The sequence below is a fragment of the Salvelinus fontinalis genome, chromosome 4 (genome assembly GCF_029448725.1).
Source record: "Salvelinus fontinalis isolate EN_2023a chromosome 4, ASM2944872v1, whole genome shotgun sequence".
NCBI lineage: Eukaryota > Metazoa > Chordata > Actinopteri > Salmoniformes > Salmonidae > Salvelinus > Salvelinus fontinalis.
This window is the reverse complement of record NC_074668.1, coordinates 25649284-25673642: the sequence shown is the minus strand read 5'-3', so window position 1 is coordinate 25673642 and position 24359 is coordinate 25649284. Positions and strand designations below refer to the sequence as shown.

The window sequence follows — 24359 nt, the reverse complement described above, 5'->3', positions numbered from 1 at the left end:
GAAACAACCACAGGCACACAACACACACAGGCACACACACACACCTACACAGGCACACAACACACACAGGCACACACACACACCTACACAGGCACACAACACACACAGGGACACACACACACCTACACAGGCACACAACACACACAGGGACACACACACACCTACACAGGCACACAACACACACAGGCACACACACACACCTACACAGGCACACAACACACACAGGCACACACACACACCTACACAGGCACACAACACACACAGGCACACACACACACCTACACAGGCACACAACACACACAGGCACACACACACACCTACACAGGCACACAACACACACAGGCACACACACACACCTACACAGGCACACAACACACACAGGCACACACACACACCTACACAGGCACACAACACACACAGGCACACACACACACCTACACAGGCACACAACACACACAGGCACACACACACACCTACACAGGCACACAACACACACAGGCACACACACACACCTACACAGGCACACAACACACACAGGCACACACACACACCTACACAGGCACACAACACACACAGGCACACACAACACACACAGGGACACAACACACACAGGCACACAACACACACAGGCACACACACACACCTACACAGGCACACAACACACACAGGCACACACACACACCTACACAGGCACACAACACACACAGGCACACACACACACCTACACAGGCACACAACACACACAGGCACACACAACACACACAGGGACACAACACACACAGGCACACAACACACACAGGCACACAACACACACAGGCACACAATACACACAGGGACACACACACACACACACAGACACACACACACACACACAGGCACACAACACACACAGGCACACAACACACACAGGGACACAGACACACACAGGCACACAACACACACAGGCACACAACACACACAGGCACACAACACACACAGGGACACAGACACACACAGGCACACAACACACACAGGCACACAACACACACAGGCACACAACACACACAGGGACACAGACACACCTACACAGGCACACAGGCACACAACACACACAGGGACACAGACACACCTACACAGGCACACAGGCACACAACACACACAGGGACACAGACACGCCTACACAGGCACACAACACACACAGGGACACAGACACACCTACACAGGCACACAACACACACAGGGACACACGCACACACACAGGCACACAGGCACACACACAGGCACACAGACACACCTACACAGGCACACAACACACACAGGCACACACACACACACAGGCACACACACACACACACACACACACACACACACACACACACACACACACACACACACACAGTCTAAACGTAGACTCGCACTCTGGTTTGGTGTTGGTTGTCATAGCGGCACAGCCATTGGTGGACATACACACTGGTGCCCAGGTTCTTTAAGGCAGCAGCCGAGGGCACCTCCCCTGCCCGCTCCTCCACAAGGTCCAGGATGGCATGTGACCCAGGCACACACCTCCACAAGCTGCGGTGCAACTCCAGCAGGGTGGCATTTCCACACACCTCCGCCAGGGGCAGGAGAGCATCACACAATGACCCAAGACCAGCTCGGTTAATTCCTACCATTGTGACAACGAGTCGTCATAATGTTGCATCAAATGTACATTATCCCAGGGGTGTTGGAAGATACAATGTAAGTAACTTAATTTATGTCCCCCTAACTTCCCTGAATACCTCTGTTGATGCTACACCTATTGTATGCAGTAATCATGAGCCTATGAACCAGAGTTACACTGTTAGCACTGAGGCAGTGTGCCCTAGTAGGAAGTCCACTGTGTTCAGCTCAACCTGCACTATCAGTTCCAATGTAAATAACATGAGCATGTCTACTTCTGATTAGCTTCAAAGTAAAGCATTAAAAACAATTAACCCGAAAAGTACTAAAAATAGCCCATATTAACATATGCAGCCTGAGAAACAAGGAGCATGAAGTCAACAACTTGCTTGTAACAGATGACATTCATATTCTGACTATCTCTGAAACTCACTGATATAATACCTTTGATATCGCCAACTACTTTAATTACTTTTTCAATGGCAAGATAAGCAAACTTAGGGATGACATGCCAGCAAAAAACGCTGACATCACACATCAAAGTAATAGCGAACGATATTGCCACTCCTATTTGCCACATCTTCAATTTAAGCCTTCTGGAAAGTGTGTGCCCTCAGGCCTGGAGGGAAGCAAAAGTCATTCTGCTACCCAAGAATAGTAAAGCCCCCTTTTCTGGCTCAAATAGCTGAGCAATCAGCCTGTTACCAACCATTAGTAAACTTCTGGAAAAAATTGTGTTTGACCAGATGCAATGCTATTTCACAGTAAACAAATTGACAACAGACTTTCAGCACGCTTATAGTGAAGGACACTCAACAAGCACAGCACTTACACAAATGACTGATGATTGGCTGAGAGAAATTGATGATAACATTATTGTGGGGGCTGTCTTGTTAGACTTCAGTGCGGCTTTTGACATTATCGATCATAGTCTGCTGCTAGAAAAACGTATGTGTTATGGCTTTACACCCCCTGCTATAATGTGGATAAAGAGTAATCAAGGTAGAATCAGGAATTCCCCAGGGTAGCTGTCTAGGCCCTTTGCTTTTCTCCAGCTTTACTAACCACATGCCACTGGCTTTGAGTAAGGCCAGTATGTCTATGTATGTGGATGACAAAACACTATACATGTCAGCTACTACAGCGACTGAAATGACTGCAACACTTAACCTGTTGAGGATGGGGGCGCTGTTGTGACTATTTATGCTAATCGGGTAATTTTTGAAACGGATTCCCACAAAGTTCTTAATCGTACAATATGCATATTATTATTATTATTGGATAGAAAACAGTCTATAGTTTCTATAGGAGTTGAAATTTTGTCTCTAAGTGGAACAGAGCCCATTCTACAGCAATTTCCCTGACATGGAGTCAGATTTCAGAAATGTTGGCCACTGTTCTGGAGTCAGTTAAAAGGGCACTGTTATTGCTATGACTATACGGACACTGCTTACATCTTCCCCTGGATGCCTTTACGTGATGACGATTTCAATGGGGTCTATTGCGCGTTCACAGGCACTACAAATTAAAAAACCCTGTAGCTAGGAACTCTTTTCTTGCTGCGTAACGCGCGTGGAGGACACCGACCCTCTCCTGTTCCAAGCGTTAGTTTAGCCTGTTATATTTCTCCGGTCATCTTTTTACTCGTTATAGGAGTTAAAAACATCATAAGGTAGTTAATTTAAAGCGTTTTATAGCAATTTATATCCGTTTAGTGCGATTTTGGGACATTTATTTTTGAAACGGTGTGAATAGCTGGGCACGCTTTTCAGTTCATCCCGAACGCAGTTGGCATTTCCACATGGCAAGAGGACAGCTTTCCACCAAAAGACGATTACTCCCAAGAAAGGATCCTTTGCCCAAGATACTGATGGAAGAACAGCTCAAAGTAGGACATTTTTATTATGATAAATCGTGTTTCTGTCGAAAAATGTTAGTGGCTTAGGACGCCATGTTTTTTGACGTAGCTTCGCTTGGCGCAAACTGTATTGAAAAGTAAGGATAATTTAAAAAATGTAATTCCGCAATTGTATTAAGAATTAAATTGTCTATCAATCCCTGTCCACCCTATATTTTTTAGTCACGTTTATGAGTATTTATGTATAAGAGTAGATCACTGTCTAAGTGGCGCAAGGACATTTTCTGACCAGCTTGTCTACATTTCACATTGTCTAACCATGATTTTGGTGGCTAAATATAAACATTTTCGATCAAACTCTATATGGATTGTGTAATATGATGTTACAGGAGTGTCATCTGAAGAATTCTGAGAAGGTTAGTGAAAAAATTAATATATTTTTGGCGATGTTGACGTTATCGCCCACTTTGGCTAGAATCAATGCTGGGCTGCTATGTGCTATGTGCTATGCTAATATAACGATTTATTGTGTTTTCGCTGTAAGACACTTAGAAAATCTGAAATATTGTCTGTATTCACAGGATCTGTGTCTTTCGATTAGTGTATGCTGTGTATTTTTACGAAATGTTTGATGATTAGTAAGTAGGTAAACACATTGCTCATAGTAATTATTCTAGTCCATTTGTGACGGTGGGTGCAATTGTAACCATCTACCTGAAATATGCACTTTTTTCTAACAAAACCTATCCCATACCATAAATATGTTATCAGACTGTCATCTGATGAGTTTTTTTCTTGGTTAGGGGCTATAAATATCTTAGTTTAGCCGAATTGGTGATAGCTACTGGTGTTGGTGGACAAATAAAAGATGGTGGATTATGCTAATGTGTTTTTAGGTAATAGATGTACATCTTTACATATTGTGTCTTCCCTGTAAAACATTTTAAAAATCGGACATGTTGACTGGATTCACAAGATCTGTGTCTTTCATTAGCTGTATTGGACTTTAATGTGTGAAAGTTAAATGGCACTGGTTTTTCAGTGGGGGTGGGGGGGGTGTGCCGCTAGCGGCACGCTCATCCTAGACAGGTTAACAAAAAGCTGTAGGCAGGTCCTACAGGCCCTAGTTTTGTCACACGTAGACTACTGTTCAGTAGTTTGGTCAGGTGCCACAAAGAGGGACTTGCAGTTGGCTCAGAACAGGGCAGCACAGCTGGCCCTTAAAAGTACACAGAGAGCTAACATTAATGACATGCGTGTCAATCTCTCATGGCTCAAAGTGGAAGAAAGATTGACTTCATCATTACTTGTTTTTGTAAGAGGTGTTGACAAGCTGAAGGTACCGAGCTGTCTGTTAAAAATACTCGGACACCCATGCATAACCCACAAGATATAACCCACATGCCACCAGAGGTCTCTTCAGAGTCCCCCAAGTCCAGAACAGACTATGGGAAAGACACAGTACTACATAGAGCCATGACTACATGGAACTCTATTCCACATCAGGTAACTGATGCAAGCAGCAGAATCAGATTTAAAAAGCAGGTAAAAATACACCTTTTGGAACAACGGGGACTGTGAGGAGACACACACAAAGGTACAGACACACGCATATGCACACATTGCGATATTGTTGTATTGTGGTATTGAACATAATGTGTTGTGGATATGTGGTGGAGTAGGGATGTTATATGATGTACTGTTTTATCTTTAGCTCATTCAGTACAAACATAGTTCCCTGTTTAATCTTTTTTATATGTAATGTGGGTGCTTTAGTGTGTTTAGACCCCAGGAAGAGTCGCTGCTGCCCCATGATGCCTAAAATGGCCACTTTCATCATGATTTTCCCAAAAATTGGTTTGCAATACAAATGTAATAAGCATGTTAAACATTCTTCCTGTCACGTTCGTCGTAGAGAGGAGACCAAGGCGCAGCGTGATTTGAATACATACTTATTTTAATAAAGAAATATACTGAACAACAACACGAACGTGACCGCTATAAACAATGAGTGCAGACATGCAACACCACAAAGACAATAACCCACAAACCAAAACTGGCAAATGGCAACCTAAATAGGATCCCCAATCAGAGACAACGATAAACATCTGCCTCTGATTGGGAACCATTCCAGGCCACCATAGACCTACATATGTCTAGACTAGACACACACAACCTAGACATACAAAACCCCCTAGAACAGACAAAAACAACACATACCACCCTCGTCACACCCTGACCTAACTAAAATAATAAAGAAAACAAAGAATACTAAGGTCAGGGCGTGACACTTCCTCCCAATAAAGTTATTATGGGAGAATTTCCAGAACAATCTGAGACTACGCTGGCGTGGAATCACCCACTACAACACATCTATATAATCTTCCTCCTGTTTCCCTCCTTTTAGAACCACTGCCATCTTCCCCTGTTACCCTTCCGATAACAGCCACTCCCATCTTCCCCTGTTACTTTTCCTATAATAGCTACTCCCATCTTCCCCTGTTACTCTTCCTATAACAGCCACTCCCATCTTCCCCTGTTACTCTTCCTATAACAGCCACTCCCATCTTCCCCTGTTACCCTTCCTATTACAGCCACTCCCATCTTCCCCTGTTACTCTTCCAATAAGAACCACTCCCATCTTCCTCTGTTACTTTTCCAATAAGAACCACTCCCATCTTCCCCTGTTACCCTTCCAATAACAGCCACTCCCATCTTCCCCGGTTACTCTTCCTATAACAGCCACTCCCATCTTCCCCTGTTACTCTTCCTATAACAGCCACTCCCATCTTCCTCTGTTACTTTCACAATAAGAACCACTCCCATCTTCCCCTGTTACTCTTCCTATAACAGCCACTCCCATCTTCCTCTGTTACTTTCCCAATAAGAACCACTCCCATCTTCCCCTGTTACCCTTCCTATAACAGCCACTCCCATCTTCCTCTGTTACTTTCCCAATAAGAACCACTCCCATCTTCCCCTGTTACCCTTCCTATAACAGCCACTCCCATCTTCCTCTGTTACTTTCCCAATAAGAACCACTCCCATCTTCCCCTGTTACCCTTCCTATAACAGCCACTCCCATCTTCCTCTGTTACTTTCCCAATAAGAACCACTCCCATCTTCCCCTGTTACCCTTCCTATAACAGCCACTCCCATCTTCCCCTGTTACCCTTCCTATAACAGCCACTCCCATCTTCCTCTGTTACTTTCCCAATAAGAACCACTCCCATCTTCCCCTGTTTCTTTCCCAATAAGAACCACTCCCATCTTCCCCTGTTAGCCTTCCTATAACAGCCACTCCCATCTTCCCCTGTTACTCTTCCTATAACAGCCACTCCCATCTTCCTCTGTTACTTTCCCAATAAGAACCACTCCCATCTTCCCCTGTTACCCTTCCTATAACAGCCACTCCCATCTTCCTCTGTTACTTTCCCAATAAGAACCACTCCCATCTTCCCCTGTTACCCTTCCTATAACAGCCACTCCCATCTTCCTCTGTTACTTTCCCAATAAGAACCACTCCCATCTTCCCCTGTTACCCTTCCTATAACAGCCACTCCCATCTTCCCCTGTTACTCTTCCTATAACAGCCACTCCCATCTTCCTCTGTTACTTTCCCAATAAGAACCACTCCCATCTTCCCCTGTTACCCTTCCTATAACAGCCACTCCCATCTTCCTCTGTTACTTTCCCAATAAGAACCACTCCCATCTTCCCCTGTTTCTTTCCCAATAAGAACCACTCCCATCTTCCCCTGTTAGCCTTCCTATAACAGCCACTCCCATCTTCCCCTGTTACTCTTCCTATAACAGCCACTCCCATCTTCCTCTGTTACTTTCCCAATAAGAACCACTCCCATCTTCCCCTGTTACCCTTCCTATAACAGCCACTCCCATCTTCCCCTGTTACCCTTCCTATAACAGCCACTCCCATCTTCCCCTGTTACTCTTCCTATAATAGCTACTCCCATCTTCCCCTGTTACTTTCCCAATAAGAACCACTCCCATCTTCCCCTGTTACCCTTCCTATAACAGCCACTCCCATCTTCCTCTGTTACTTTCACAATAAGAACCACTCCCATCTTCCCCTGTTACCCTTCCCATAACAGCCACTCCCATCTTCCTCTGTTACTTTCCCAATAAGAACCACTCCCATCTTCCCCTGTTACCCTTCCTATAACAGCCACTCCCATCTTCCCCTGTTACCCTTCCTATAACAGCCACTCCCATCTTCCCCTGTTACTCTTCCTATAATAGCTACTCCCATCTTCCCCTGTTACTTTCCCAATAAGAACCACTCCCATCTTCCCCTGTTACTCTTCCTATAACAGCCACTCCCATCTTCCCCTGTTACTTTCCCAATAAGAACCACTCCCATCTTCCCCTGTTACTCTTCCTATAACAGCCACTCCCATCTTCCCCTGTTACTCTTCCTATAACAGCCACTCCCATCTTCCCCTGTTACTTTTCCAATAATAACCACTCCCATCTTCCCCTGTTACTTTTCCAATAATAACTACTCCCATCTTCCCCTGTTACTCTTCCAGAACCACTCCCATCTTGTCCATGTAAGTAAACTCCTTCCATGCTGAAGACAGCAGGGTGATGTTTGGCCCTAAAATGAAAAGTTCAGGTTCAGAGCTACAGAGATGTTTTCACTCTTCCTCCTGGTCATAAACTGTTCCTCTGGCAGACATCGCCTCTACACCTCAGCTCAGATCATCAGAACAGATCGAATCCGTTCCACCCCAGGAGGAAAATGTCTCCTTCTCTACTATTGACAAACTGGCTGTTGAAGTCCCGGGACAAGGATTCCAATGTGCATTCTATTAGTGGGATTCAGTTTGAAAGACGGTTGGGAGCTGCCTGGCCGGACCGGTGGTTTAGTGACTGAACGTCTTCCAGCTCTCCTCCCGCAGCACTTGGAGAGCAGAAGCAACACTTATCTCATGTTTCCACATTGGTCCTGGGGATACTTTTCTGTTGAAGCTGCGCTGCACCTTTCTGTTCGGAAAGCACAGGACGCTTGAAGAGCGTAGGAGACGTGTGTGTTGTGTCTGTGGGAGGATGGTTGTTTTTGTTTTAAGGAGGAGGAGGATGGGGATGGGGTGGGGGTGAGAGGACTGTCCGACAGCATCACCTGAATCACCTCACAGACAGACAGACAGACAGACAGACAGACAGACAGACAGACAGACAGACAGACAGACAGACAGACAGACAGACAGACAGACACACACACACACACACACACACACACACACACACACACACACACACACACACACACACACACACACACACACACACACACACACACACACACACACACACACACACACACACACCATGACACATACACCATGCCATATGCACTCTGGCTCATGTGCTTCCCATTGACAGCACATTGAGAATAACGACAGAGGATCAGCAAAGGCCAGAGTCACACATGTGTAAATGAGTTTACCTTACAATTTATACTCCTATAGAAGTGAGTTATGAGCCAGGGTGATTCAAAAGCAGTAAAACATTGCCAGGTACTATAATATATTTCAAAAATTCCAACAGGAGTTGCTTTGCCCTTAGAGTGGAAAAGCCCTGAATGCATTTTTCCCTTCTCCATAACAAAGTACCTTCAATCAGTCCCAGATACATCAGCTCAGTTCTGTTTTATACTCACACTACCCTACTAATATTAGTAGACATCGCAGAAGAATAGACATCGCAGAAGAAACCTCTAGTGGGCTAGAAAAGCCTTGGAAGAATGTCCATTCAGACCAGGAAGTAAATAGACAGAGCACATTAGAATAATTAGGAGCCTAGCAGTGAGGGCCATGATGCCAGCAGCATGTCCACCATCACAGACAGACGCAGGTGGATGAGGACCAACTAGGTGTCTGGGAGATCAACTAGCTCTGATCAAACACATACATTTGACCAGACACTCTTATCCAGAGTGACTTACAGGAGCATTTAGGGTTAAGTGCCTTTCTCAAGGGTACATCAACACATTTTTCACCTAGTCAGTTGGGGGATTCGAACCAGCGACCATTCAGTTACTGGCCAAATTATCTTAACCGCTAGGCTACCTGTCACCCGCCAAATTAATTCCTATAGGTCTTACAGCAGCGCTCCACTGCAAGGTGATTGAACTGATACAAAGTTAAAGCAACTATGAATCTCTCTCTGTATCTATGAGGCGTTTGTAACGCGGGGCTAACCGCGAACAGGCAGGTGAATGTACAGGCAGGTGTGAATGTACAGGCAGGTGTGAATGTACAGGCAGGTGAATGTACAGGCAGGTGTGAATGTACAGGCAGGTGAATGTACAGGCAGGTGTGAATGTACAGGCAGGTGTGAATGTACAGGCAGGTGTGAATGTACAGGCAGGTGTGAATGTACAGGCAGGTGTGAATGTACAGGCAGGTGTGAATGTACAGGCAGGTGTGAATGTACAGGCAGGGGTGAATGCAGAAAGAGCAAATGTCAACATTTCAGCGCTACTATGGGTCAGATGGACATACGGTACCTACGGTAATGTAGGTATTTAATAATGTAGTACCTACGGTAATGTAGGTATTTAATAATGTAGTACCTACGGTAATGTAGGCAGGGGAACGGGTCATGCGACTAAAGCTGAGATGGAGCTACAAATGTCTGCGTATGAATGAGTGAAATATTGATTGGGCTAATGCTTTTGAACTGGCACATTTCATGCTCGGTGCTTGTATAGTAATTTGCTCTCACCTCAAACACGGGGCATGCATGTGTCAAAAAAAGGGAGAGAAAAAAACCTTGGTGGATGCTCCTGAATGCAAATGCATGCATGTATAACCTTTCAGCTGATAGGCTCTCATCATTTAAGCGTTGACCTACACATAAATATGTTGTACAGGCCTTGAGTGGAGACAAATTCTGACACTCGTTAGCAATGAGGAGCCACAACTAGCGTCTGTTTAAAGGGCTAGAGGAGAGGAGGAGGTGAGGGAGGAGGTGAAGGAAGAGGAGAGGAGAAGACAAGAGAAAAAACATAGGCTCCTTATGAGGCAAAGCAAAGATGGACGAGAAGCCTTAGGCCCCAAAACAATCAATTGCAGATCAAGGAAAAACATTTTTTTAATGGTGTATCTTAACATAGTTATTAGACACATTAAAACACTTTTTTTCACCTTTATTTAACCAGGTAGGCCAGTTGAGAACAAGTTAAGTTAATAAGTCTCCAGCTTCAGTGATTTTTGCAATTCCCTCCAGTCATTTGCAGCAGAGAACTGGAAGGAAAGAGGGCCAAAGGAGGAGTTGGCTGGCTGCTGGTGCGCGTGCTACGGGTGGGTGTTGCTATGGTGACCAGTGAGCTGAGATAAGGCGGGGATTTACCTAGCAAAGACGTATAGATGAGCTGGAGCAAGGGGGTTTGGCGACAAATATGTAGCGAGGGCCAGCCAACGAGAGCATACAGGTCACAGTGGTGAGTAGTATATGGGGATTTGGTGACAAAACGGATGGCACTGTGATAAACTACATCCAATTTGCTGAGTAGTGTTGGAGGCTATTTTGTAAATCACATCGCCGACGTTAAGGATCGGTCAGTTTTACGAGGGTATGTTTGGCATCATGAGTGAAGGATGCTTAGTTGCGAAATAGGACGCCGATTCTAGATATAATTTTGGATTGGAGATGCTTAATGTGAGTCTGGAAGGAGAGTTTACAGTCTAACCAGGCACCTAGGTATTTGTAGTTGTCCACATATTCTAGGTCAGAACCGTCCAGAGCATTGATGCTAGACGGGCGGGCGGGTGCGGCAGCGATCGGTTGAAGAGCATGCATTTAGTTTTACTTGCATTTAAGAGCAGTTGGAGACCACGGAAGGAGAGTTGTATGGCATTGACGCTCGTCTGGAGGTTAGTTAACACAGTGTTCAAAGAAGGGCCAGAATTATACAGAATGGTGTCGTCTGCATACAGGTGGATCAGAGAATCACCAGCAGCATAAGCAACATCATTGATGTATACAGAGAAGAGAGTCGGCCAGAGAATTGAACTTTGTGGCACCCCCATAGAGACTGTTAGAGGTCCGGACAACAGGCCCTCCGATTTGACACACTGAACTCTATCTGAGAAGTAGTTGGTGAACCAGGCAAAGCAGTCATTTGAGAAACCAAGGCTGTTGAGTCTGCCAATAAGAATGTGGTGATTGACAGAGTCGAAGCCTTGGCGAGGTCGATGAATACGGCTGCACAGTAGTGTCTTTTATTGATGGCTATCCGATGCTAATGCAGCACGCAACAGGATGTATTTGTGCTGGTCAAGGGCAGTCAGGTCTGGAGTGAACCAAGGGCTATATCTGTTCTTAGTTTTACATTTTTTGAATGGGGCATGCTCATTTAAGATATTGATGAAAGCATTTTTAAAGAATAACCAGGCATCCTCTACTGACGGAATGAGGTCAATATCCTTCCAGGATACCCGGGCCAGGTCGATTAGAAAGGCCTGCTCGCTGAAGTGTTTTAGGGAGCGTTTGACAGTGATGAGGGGTGGTCGTTTGACCGCAGACCCATTACGGATGCAGGCAATGAGGCAGTGATCGCTGAGATACTGGTTGAAGACAGCAGAGGTGTATTTAGAGGGCAGGTTGGTCAGGATGATATCTATGAGGGTGTCCGAGTTTACGGATTTAGGGTTGTACCTGGTAGGTTCCATGATCATTTGTGTGAGATTGGGGGCATCTATCTTAGATTGTAGGACGGCCAGGGTGTTAAGTATATCCCAGTTTAGGTCAACTAACAGTACAAACTCTGAAGATAAATGGGGGGGGGGGCAATTAATTCACATATGGTTACCTGGGCACAGCTCGTGGCTGAGGGGGGTCTTTAACAAGCGGTAACATTGAGAGACTTATTTCTGGAAAGGTTGATTTTTAGGAGCAGAAGCTCGAACTGTTTGGGCACAGACCTGGGTAGTATGACAGAACTCTTCAGGCTATCTCTGCAGTAGATTGCATCTCCACCCCCTTTGGCAGTTCTATCTTGGCGGAAAATGTTGTACAACCTGTTCCCCTCAAGGACGTTATCATTGAATATTCAACGAAACCAAACCTGTCTTAAAATACAGCATAATCATGATCAAGTCTACCTGCAGTGCATTTTTTCTATTGTCTTTGATTGGTTGGATTGGGCCTCAGTATTGTAGAGTTAGTTGTAGGACCCAGGGTGGTGAGCATGGATGACATCACATAGAGGTTTGTATCCTCTGAGTGGTTCAGCGGTAAATCAAAATGAAATCAAATCAACATTTAACCTTCACGTACACAGTTTACAGCAAGTATAAATGATACAAGCTCCCTCAAAAGTACAAATATCAGTATCAATATAATAATATATATATTTTTACATTGTAATAGTAGGAGAAAGAAGTATGCATAGTAATATAACTAATATGCATTCACTAACCAGTAGGATATACAGTATAAATAATGATTCTGCTATGTCAGGTATGACAGTATTTACAAATATAAAGTGAACAGTGTCTTGGTTGCGCAGTTGAATAAATAGAATATAAATAGAACAGTAGCGTAATGGAACCACAGTCAATCATGGTGTCCATCCCATCCCCATCCTCTCTAACTACCCACAGGGCATTAACCCTTCCCCTACGTCCCCCGTCGAAATATACACAACAAAGTACGCTTCCCTGGGACCAACCTGAGCCAGAGTGTCAGCAATATCGGGTCCAAACAATCTGGGCTCTCCCCAGCTAAGAGCCCCTACTCTGGGGCCCGCCAGGCCCATCAATCTCCCTGGGCCGGGCTGTGGGAAGGAAGGCCCCTTTCAAAACCAGCGCAGGCAGTAGTATAGTGGAGGGGAAAATGTACATGGACACCAGGCAGCAACCCCCCCAGCCCTATCCCAGCCCTGTCCCAGCTGCAGTGAAAACAAATGGGCAGGAAGCAGCTGTGGGTGGGTGGTTTAACTCTAGTGATATTGGGGGGGGGAGGGGGGCGGCTGCTTCAGGTGGGGCAGACATAAAATAAGAAGGAAGAAGAAGAAGAGACGGAACCCTGAAACAATAAACCATCTGAGAAAGAAAAAGAGAGGAGGAAGAGGTGGATGAGGAGGAGGTGGAGGAAGAAGTGGAAGAGGAAGAGGAGGAGAAGGAGGAGGAAGATGAGGAAGAGAAGGAGGAGGAATAGGAGACTGAGGAGGAAGATGAGGAAGAGGAGAATGATTTGATTTATTAGCTAGTCTTACTGGGGTCCAACACATAATGAAAAATATATTTGAGACAAAAACCTTGACATACAGTACCAGCCAAAGGTTTGGACACACCTACTCATTCAAGGGCTTTTCTTTGTGGAATAATAGTGAAGACATCAAAACTATGAAATAACACATATGGAATCATGTGGTAACCAAAAAAGTGTTAAACAAATCAAAATATATTTTATATTTGAGGTTCTTCAAAGTAGCCACCCTTTGCCTTGATGACAGCTTTGCAATGCCTCTTGGCATTCTCTCAAGCAGCTTCATGAGGAATGCTTTTCCGACATTCTTGAAGGAGTTCCCACATATGCTGAGCACTTGTTGGCTGATTTTCCTTCATTCTGCGATCCAACTCATCCCAAACCATCTCATTTGGTTTGAGGTTGGGTGATTGTGGAGGCCTGGTCATCTGATGTAGCACTCCATCACTCTCCTTGGTCAAATAGCCCTTACACAGCCTGGAGGTATGATTTGGGTCATTGTCCTTTCGAAAAACAAATGATAGTCCCAATAAGCGCAAATCAGATAGGATGGCATATCGCTGCAGAATGCTGTGGTAGGTGTGCTGGTTAAGTGTACCTTGTATTCTAAATACATCACTGACAGTATCACCAGCAAAGCACCCCCACACCATCACACCTCCTCATCCATGCTTGACGGTGGGAACCACACATGCGGAGATCATCCATTCACCTATTCTACGTCTCACAAAGACATGGCGGATGGAATAAAAAATCTCACATTTGAACTCATCAGACCAAAGGACAGATTTCCACCTGTCTAATGTCCATCGCTGGTGTTTCTTCTTCTATTGGTGTCCTTTAGTAGTGGTTTCTTTGCAGCAATTCAACCATGAAGGCCTGATTCACGCAATCTCCTCTGAACAGTTGATGTTGAGATGTGTCTGTTACTTGAACTCTGTGAAGCATTTATTTGAACTGCAATCTGAGGTGCAGTTTAACTTTAATATATGTATAATCTGCAGCAAAGGTAATGGTGGGTCTTCCTTTCCTGTGGCAGTCCTCATGAGAGACAGTTTCATCACAGCGTTTGAAGTTTTTTGCAACTGCACTTTAAGAAACGTTCAAAGTTCTTGAAATTATCCGCATTGACTGACCTTCATTTCTTAAAGTAATGATGGACTCGTTTCTCTTTGCTTATTTGAGCTGTTGTTGCCATTATATGGATTTTTACCAAATAGGGCTATCTTCTGTATACCACCTATACTGTGTCAGAACACAACTGATTGGTGCAAATGCATTAAGAAGGAAAGAAATTCCTTAACTTTTAAGGCACAACTGTTATTTGAAATGCATTCCAGGTGACTACCTCATGAAGCTGGTTGAGAGAATGCCAATAGTTTGCAAAGCTGTCATCAAGGCAAAGGGTGGCTACTTTGAAGAATTTCAAATATAAAATATATTTTGATTTGTTTAACACTTTTTTGGTTACTAAATTATTCCATATGTATTATTTCATAGTTTTGTCTTCACTATTATTCTACAATGTAGAAAATAGTTTTAAATAATAAAGAAAAAACCTTGAATGAGTAGGTGTGTCCAAACTTTTGACTGGTACTGTACATTTAAAGGAGGAGGAGGAGAAAGAGGTATGAGTGAGGAACACTAATGTAAGAGAAAGAGATGGGGGGGGGCAATGTGCATGGGGTCGGTGATGGTGATGAATGAGAGACTGTCTCCTGACGGAGGAGAGGGGGTTTCATCTTCATCTAAAGAGGAGAGAGGGTGGTGACTTAACCAGGGCAAGCTGTTCTCGACTTTGGGGAGACAGGGCTGCCTCTGTCATGCAGCCTGGTTCTTCTTCACAGATGTTCTCATGTTACCAAGGTGACCGAGCACTGTCATATGGACAACACATGAGGATGGATCACGCACACACAAAGTCATATTTGTAGTGGACGTTGTGCTTGCCTTGGCAACCATCTTAGGGCTGTCCCTCTATGGGCAAGTGGGGGAGGAGTCATCTCTATGGGGCGTGTTATTCAGTGTGATGTGTGCGAGTCAGATGTGTGTGACAGCTCCTCCTGCTGCAGACTCTTGGTTCACACATCCTGCAGCATCACCTTAACACAATGAGCCATCTGGGGTACCAGCTCCCTGAACGCAGCTCTCCAATCAAACTCAAGATTCACGGCTTACAACCAGGAAGAAACAACAGCACAACCAATCTACACAGGGATAGAACAAATTGACATTTAAAGACTATTTCGTCAAAATTGTGTTTGATCAGATGGTATTGGAGCGGTTGGTGGAATAAGGGTTTTTAGGCTGCAGTTCCTCCTCCGAGGCAGCAGAGGGCAGTTTAACCTCTGTGCCGTGGTCTTGGTATCATCCACAGTGCTCAGATTCAAGTCGTCTTTGGTCTTTTCCAATTCCTTTCAACAGAAACAGATATGGCTTGAAAAATGTGTTTCAATATTTGAATAAGCTATTCCATTTTATGGATTTGGCCAAAGGGAAATGAAATGGCAGTCAACTTAAAGACAGGGCCATTAGATAAGCTCAAAGATAAAACATTCATTCAGGAAACATATCTACTTTGTAATTCTTAGAAGAAGTCGTCTTTGGCACTAATACTGTTGTCATGCACATTTCTGATAATATCCCATTTTAAATGGTGGGCAGCATAGAAAATACATAACTGTACATGATAAACCAGTACATTTCCCTCCCCTGTCCTCTTCAATGGACCAATCAGTAGGAGTGACCATTGAATGCTTTATTAGTCTAAATCTGGGGCTTGGAGTTCATTTGAACCCAGATAGCAACGGCCATAACTGGGTTAATCCTTACAGGGGGGTGAGGGGTAGGACACGACGGGTGTATGGGGGAGCAAATTAAAAGGAGCAGACATCAAGGCCACGTTTCCCTAATCAGAAGAGGAGAAGTGAGACCCCAGGCAAGGCAATTTAGCCGAACAAGACAGAACAGAAGAAGAGAGGAAACGGCCTGCGAGTCACTTTTTGACCTTTAAGCCCATCTGATGAATTTCTGGTAATTAAGCCGTTTGATTGCCTCAAATGAATGATCTGGATAACTGCCCTTTAAAGGCTGTTTACTTCTCTGTAAATCAAGCCTTTCTGCATCTTTTGTTTTTAATGTAACCTTTATGGAAATTACTACACGCACCAAAAGCTTTCATCTATGTAAAGGCTGTTGTTCTCCTCTTCCTCGGACGAGGAGAGGAGAGAAGGATCATCAGACCAAAATGCAGCATTCGGGAAATAAGCCATCTTTTATTTGACACGATGGCAACACGAAAACAAACACTTTCAAAATTACAAAACAAGAAAACGACGTAGACGAAAAAACCTGAACATGAACTTACTTAACTAAAACGTAAAACTCACGGACAGGAACAGACTACATCGAAACGAAACGAACAACCGAACAGTCCCGTATGGTGCAAGACATAACACAGATACGGAAGACAATCACCCACAAACAAACAGTGAGAACACCCTACCTAAATATGACTCTTAATTAGAGGAAAACGCAAACCACCTGCCTCTAATTAAGAGCCATACCAGGCAACCCAAAACCAACATAGAAACAGAAAACATAGACTGCCCACCCAAAACACACGCCCTGACCATAAACACATACAAAAACAACAGAAAACAGGTCAGGACCGTTACAATCTAACTTCTCTGCTCCAGTTCAGAGGGGAGAGGGGAGAGGGCTGTTAAAGACTTGTACACCACCCAAGATAATACCTTGTTAAAATAATACATTTAAATAACACATGGAGAGTATACCCATTGAGCACAGACATCAATTCAATGTCTATTCTACATTGGTTTAACATCATTCCATTGCTTCAACCAGTGTGCCCAGTGTCTGGAGTCGGTTCACACCGTATGCCCATGATGGTGTGGGCTCTCTCTCTCTCTCTCTCTCTCTCTCTCTCTCTCTGTCAGGCTGAAGTTCCTTCCTCTCCTGGGGGGCAGCTCCAGACGTGCTGTGGTGGAGGATATTACACAGAAAAAAACAACCACGAAAGCCTTTCTGTCGCTAGCATACTGTAATTTCATTTACAGGATTATTCAACCTCATGCGATATTCAGCAAGCGCACATGCACACGCACATGCACACACACACACATCTCTACTCCATCATATCACACCCTTTACTTTCTCCCAACGAAGTCACACATCCTCGGCGAAAACTTTTCTCCCCCTAACCCATGGCTGACCCCCTCAGCAAATATAGATTTCCCATTTTCTGAAACTGCCAAAACCATCACCCAGGGGATGTTCCACATTAAGCCAAAGAATGGGTGACTGTGAAATGTGTTGCTGTACTTCCAGACACGTGAGCAAATACTTTTGTGTGTCCGCTTAAATGAGTTCCTCCACTGCAAAGTCATTTGGGAATGGATCAGTGCGGCATTAGCCATTGCTTTAAAAGCATGGCCATGATTGAGTGTGGAAACAAAAGAGGCTTCCAATAATTGCAACAATATTGCCTCTAGATCCTAATGTAATTTTGTCACATTGTTAAAAAAATTCAGACAATATGACAACACACTCAGTCCCCCGCCTCCAGGCTTAATCATGAATGAGTGTGTGTGTGGAGGGGCTGGTAAATATCTTTATTTGTGGATGGCTTTTGCCTTTACATTTGCACATGTCGGTCTTCCTAGATGACTTGCCCAATGCTCCGAAGTCCCAGGAGCTGGATGGTCATCTAGGAATAATATTCATGATTCAATTGTCTGTGTTGGCATGTTTAAGTATGTGTGTATCAGTGGCGGTTGGTGACGTTTAAGATGAGGGAGGATTATAATTTATTTTATGAGCATGGCCTTATTTCTATCACTGTAAGGAAAGATGCTGATAGAGACAAGAAGCAGGTACAGGTAATAGCAACGACAGGACAGGACAGGGTCTGGACATGAACACAATAATGCTGACACAGGGAACATACGGGGGAGCAGACCATTATAGACGGGGCAATCAACAAAGGGAAGGAGTCCAGGTTGGTCCAATGAGCGCTGATGCGCGTAATGATGGTGTCAGGTGTGCGTAATGAAGGGAAGCCTGGAGCCCTCGAGTGCCAGAGAGGGAGAGCGGGAGCAGGAGTGACAATTACAGCATATTGGATGACGGTCATATTCCATTCACCCAGTTCACTGTAACATCGATAGGATTAGGCTACTATATGATACTCAAAATTGTCCTATACCCATCGAGGTTGCTACAACCTAGCTCATGAATGAAAGTTTACAACGTAGGTGCACACAGGTCGAGAAAAAATGTTGAGTAATCAAGGGGTGCGTTCGTAAATTCACTCTGGCTATCTACTCCGATTTCAGAGCACTCTCGTCTGTGCCAGAATGCAGAATATATGATGAATTTATGAAAGCGCAACACATTAGTCCAACAATTGCAAACAAGAGATTCTATTGGAAAAAATTCAGTTATGTTTATCCCTGTTTTGTTCTGTTTGCTTCCGTTTAAGAAAAATGTTAATCAGAATCGGCAGATTGAATACACCCCTGATCACACGCAAACAGTGTTCGCTTTTATAGCGGTGACATAGATACAGGATGATCCCTTTGATCGTTGTATAAGTACTTCTCGGACCTATCTACGAGCACTCATCCTCTCACCTTTATCCTTTGCAGTGCACAACACATCAGCTGTTAGTGACCAGGTGAAAAAACCTTTCCAAGCCAAACCTTCATATCTCTCTCTTGCTTCTCCTTAATTTTGGAAGAAATTAATTTGTTCAGAACTGTTCAAATATTGTCTTTCTATATCTTTGAGTCAACTACTCACCACATGTTATGCACTGCAGTGCTAGCTAGCTGTAGCTTATGCTTTGAGTACTAGATTTTTTTTCTGATCCTTTGAGTGGGTGGACAACATCAGTTCATGCTGCAAGAGCTCTGGTAGGTTGGAGGACGTCCTCCAGAAGTTGTCATAATTACTGTGTAAGTCTATAGAAGTGGGTGAGAACCAAGAGCCTCCTATGTTTTGTATTGAAGTCAATGCACCCAGTGGAGGACAGAAGCTAGCTGTCCTCCTGCTAGACCATGGTGCTACCCTACAGAGTGCTGCTGTGGTTACTGTAGACCTTCCTTGCAAAACATTGTGTTTTAATAAATGATTTGGTGACATGTGAATATATTTAGTACAGTTATATCTAAAACGTATAACTTTAAAAAATGGTCCTCCCTTTCCTCCTCTGAGGAGCCTCCACTGGTGTGTGTGTGTGTGTGTGTGTGTGTGTGTGTGTGTGTGTGTGTGTGTGTGTGTGTGTGTGTGTGTGTGTGTGTGTGTGTGTGTGTGTGTGTGTGTGTGTGTGTGTGTGTATGAAAGTGTAATTAAGCAGCGTAGGCCCATGGCTCTGGAGCTTCTCAGTAGTGGTCTCCAGTGGAAGTCAAAACTACAGAGAATACATCTCATGCCTGACCTGGCTGACAAACACACACATACTCTGTCAACCTGGAACTAACGTCAACATCTCCAAAGAAAAGTACCTAAACTAGATGTGACATACTGTACCTCATTCAAAGAAACACCAACGTGTAACACACATAATATAAAGACCTCTCTCTGTGCTCTCCTGCGTGGGCCTCCTGTTGAAACCGTCATGACACTGATCATAATTCTGTCAGGTGAGATGTCCGTGAACCCAAAAATGTTTTCCCTCATCCATCTCTCTGTAACTTAAACACTGTGACACATGACCTTGGAGTGTGACTGCTCTGTAACAGTTCTGTACCATGTCCCCTGTCTACTCCAAAAGTCACATAGCGATAGGTATTTAGAGCCCTGTAAACTGGCCAAATAGCCCCGGCTCCACTACTGTACAGGAGACAGCCATCTGAAGCTCATTACGTCTGTGTCACATCACACATTGGAACCAAATGGAGGTGCTTGCCGCGCCGCGATAGAGAGAGGTGTTTAAGTCTCCCAGGTGTGTCGCGGTACTAGACTAGAGAGCCAGAGATGGAGGGAGGGAAAGTTCACTCAAGGGTCTGTCTGCAGAGAATCTATAAAGAAAACGAGAACTGCAACCCCAAAATGGACATATCTGAATGATCCTTTATTTATTTGAATAAGGTGGATAAGGAAAATACAGTGGATGATGGAAATGCTGGATTAACCTAACTGGGAGACAAAATGAATGAAATGTGAATATATTGCAGCTGTAGAGATTGCCATACTGTAGCTGGTGTTATGTGGTGACGGATAATTGGTGTCACGGATCTGGAAATGGTGGCCTTGTGAAAACAGATGCAAGAGGGTGACAAATCAGAGGAAACAGTGTGGTCAGAGGCTGACCAGAATTTCAACCACATTATCAAACTCAATTAACCTTCTACGGGGGCAGCCCGACACCGGTACACTTATGACAACATCCAGCTCAAAGTGCAGGGCGCGAAATTCAAAATCTCTTTTTTATAAATATTTAACTTTCACACATTAACAAGTCCAAGACACCAGATGAAAGGTGGACATCTTGTGAATCAAGCCAACATGTTCAATTTTTAAAATGTTTTACAGGGAAGACAAAATATGTAAATCTATTAGCCAACCACGTTAGCAAAAGACACAACTTTTCTAACTCCATCAGTTTCTTACTCCATCAGGTGCTATCACAAATTCGACCAAATAAAGATATAAATAGCCACTAAACAAGAAACAAATTCATCAGATGACAGTCTGATAACATATTTATTGTATAGCATGTTTTGTTCGAAAAATTGGCATATTTCATGTATAAACCATAGTTTACATTTCAGCTACAATCCGAAATTGCACCGAAAGCAGCCATAATATTTACAGACACCAACGTCAAATAGCTAATTACTCATCATAAAACATTTCTGAAAAATACATAGTCTGCAGCAATTGAAAGACAGGCATCTTGTGATTCCAAACAATATTTCCGATTTATTAAATGTTTTACAGCGAAAACAAAATGTATCGCTATATTAGCGTAGCTACAATAGACAGAAATAATTGGGCGCCCACGGCCAGTTCACATGCACGACAGGTATATGAAATAACATCATAAAATGGGTCTTACTTTTGCTGATCTTTCATCAGAATGTTGAAGAACGTGTCCTCTGTCCAGATGAGTCGTTGTTTCGATTCAGAATGGCAAATTTCCCTCTTCAATTAGCATTGGCACTAGCCGAGTGGCATAAATTTCTCCAACGTAAACACAGTCAGAGGACGGAACACGGCAAAACTCCCGAATAAAGCTTCAATAATCTGATTAAACTATATTGAAAAAACATACATTACGATGATATGGTCACATGTATCAAAAAAATTAGAGCCGGAGACGTTAGCCGTTCGTTACCAAGGCAAAACAGAAGTCAATCCCACTTCCTTCAGAGTACCGGAAGTGGACGGTCACGTCAAAGAAATAGGTTTTTTTCCACCACAGACCAAGAGGAGCACAAAAATGTATTCTCTGACATCCTCTTTACACCAATAGGAAGGCGTATAGAGTGTATAGAGCAGACTCCTAAGTGTTAAGACCATGTATAGGCATCAAGTTGAAAAGAGCATCGATTTCTGACATTTCACTTCCTGGTCAGGAAAAGTGCTGCAGAAGGACTTCTGTTTCACTCAGAGAAATAATTCCAACTCTTTTAGAAACTAGAAAGTGTTTTCTATCCAAAAAGAATAATAATATTCATATTGTACGAGCAAGATTTGAGTAGGAGGCCGTTTGAAATGGGCACGATTTCACTGGCTACTCAACACTTTGCCTTGCAGCCATAAGAAGTTAACAATGAAATGAATTTTGACCAAGCTGACTAGATAGAAAGACAATCTACCAGTAAAGCCAACACATGCTTTAGTTATGGAGTATGGTGGCCATTGACAGCATGTGCTTTGTAGGAAACTAAACTAGAACACAAAGGAACACAAACATCCACTTGGGGAAAGCCATCAGTCTTCTCCCAGGCAGTCTCCTGTGTGTTCCACCTGAGTTGAACAACATTTGCTTCACAGTCACACTCCCTTTGACTGGCATGAAAAGCCAGAGGAGGGATGGGAGGGAGGGCAGGTAGGGAGAAGGGATGGGAGTATGAAAACGGAAGGATGGAGGGAGGGAGGGAGGGAATTCCCTCAGCAGTTGTTATTGATTCTGGTTTTACGGGCGGATAGTTTAGTGCCGTTTACAAAACAGAACAGATGCAGCCAGTGAGCAAAAAGGTAAACAATTGCTGTCTTGGCGTGCTGCCAAATCCCCGGCCTAAATGCACACTGAAGTGAATTTCCCCTTTGGGTTGCACTTATTGCCACTTCATTTCCTCAGCGCTCACTCTCCCTCTCTCCGTCATCAGAGTGGGGTGCAGGGGCTTGACAGCTGGTCGTCTTCTGTCCCTCTTTGACCAATGAGGCCCACCGCTACCTGAAAGAGGCTAGTAGCCTGGTGGTTAGAGTGTTGGGCGAGTAACTGAAAGGTTGCTGGTTTGAATCCCCGAGCTAACAAGGTTAAACAATCTATTTATGTGCCCTTGAGCAAGGCACCTTATTTGCTCCACTGGATAAGAGAGAATCTGCTAAATTACTGAAATGTACTACCTAACAGAGCTGTTAGTGAGGGGAATTGCATGTGTCTGACATGGCCGAAAACCAATTATTGCATACTTTCTTCTAAATCATGCTAGACTCTGTTGGGGGAATGGTCAATCATGCAATCATTTAAGAATTTACCCATTGATTTAATTTCCTCTCTCTCTCGCTGTCTCTCTCATTTGCTCACTAGCTCTCTCTTACTCGCTCCCCATCTCTCTCCCTCCCTCTCTCTGCCTCTTCTCCCCCGCCTGAGATGTGAGTACAGGGTGTGTGTGTGTGTGCGTGTGTGTGTGTGTGTGTGTGTGTGTGTGTGTGCGTGTTGTTGCTGGTGATGCAAGCTCCAGTTCTGTCTAGAGAGAGAGAGGGATTCAAAATTCAAAAGCCCATTGACAAGTTTATCATGCATGTAAGATCGCCGGGTGCTATTCTCCGCAGACTGGCACTGACAGAACAACAAAGGTCCATCAGTGTGTTGGAGGCAGAGATCCACAAAGATGCAGATGTTAACCGCAGTGCCCAGGGACTCTCTCACTCCTACATCAAGCTGGGTTCCTGTCATCCCTTCGCCTATCTCCCAACATATCCTAAAAGTTGGGATGGTGTGTGTGTGTGGTACGTCTAAGCTTCAGTCTCATGACAGTTTAAGAGGGGTTTACAGCAGGCGCTGCTCTCCAGGCGCCGTTTGGCCCCCTGTGCGGGGGTGGCAGGGTCAGAGCGGCGCTAGGGGCCCAGAGAGGACCGCCCGCAGGGCCCCGTGACGGCTGGGTCCCGCTCCGTCAGTCGCGGCCCGCTGCTCAACCAGACAGCCTTATTATGGGTGACTCCCAATGACCCCCCCTCGGGCCCCGTGGGCCCCCTGTGGCCCTCATGGCCCCTGGACTGCCAGAAGCACAGTCTTTCTGAGCCCCAGCAGGGGCCATTTGCCCTTCATAGGGGGGAAAAGTGGCAAGTTTTGATATCTTGATTAAGCTGCTTTGGGAAAGGGAGGGGGTGGGTGTTGTGTCCATGCTAGTGCTGTCTGGAAACAT

The 24359-nt window shown here is 44.5% G+C and overlaps 1 pseudogene; it reads right to left on the bottom strand.

The window, feature by feature from the left end:
* LOC129852841 (uncharacterized protein KIAA0825-like) overlaps positions 1-24359 on the bottom strand; it is a 95628-nt pseudogene that overhangs the window by 32012 nt on the left and 39257 nt on the right.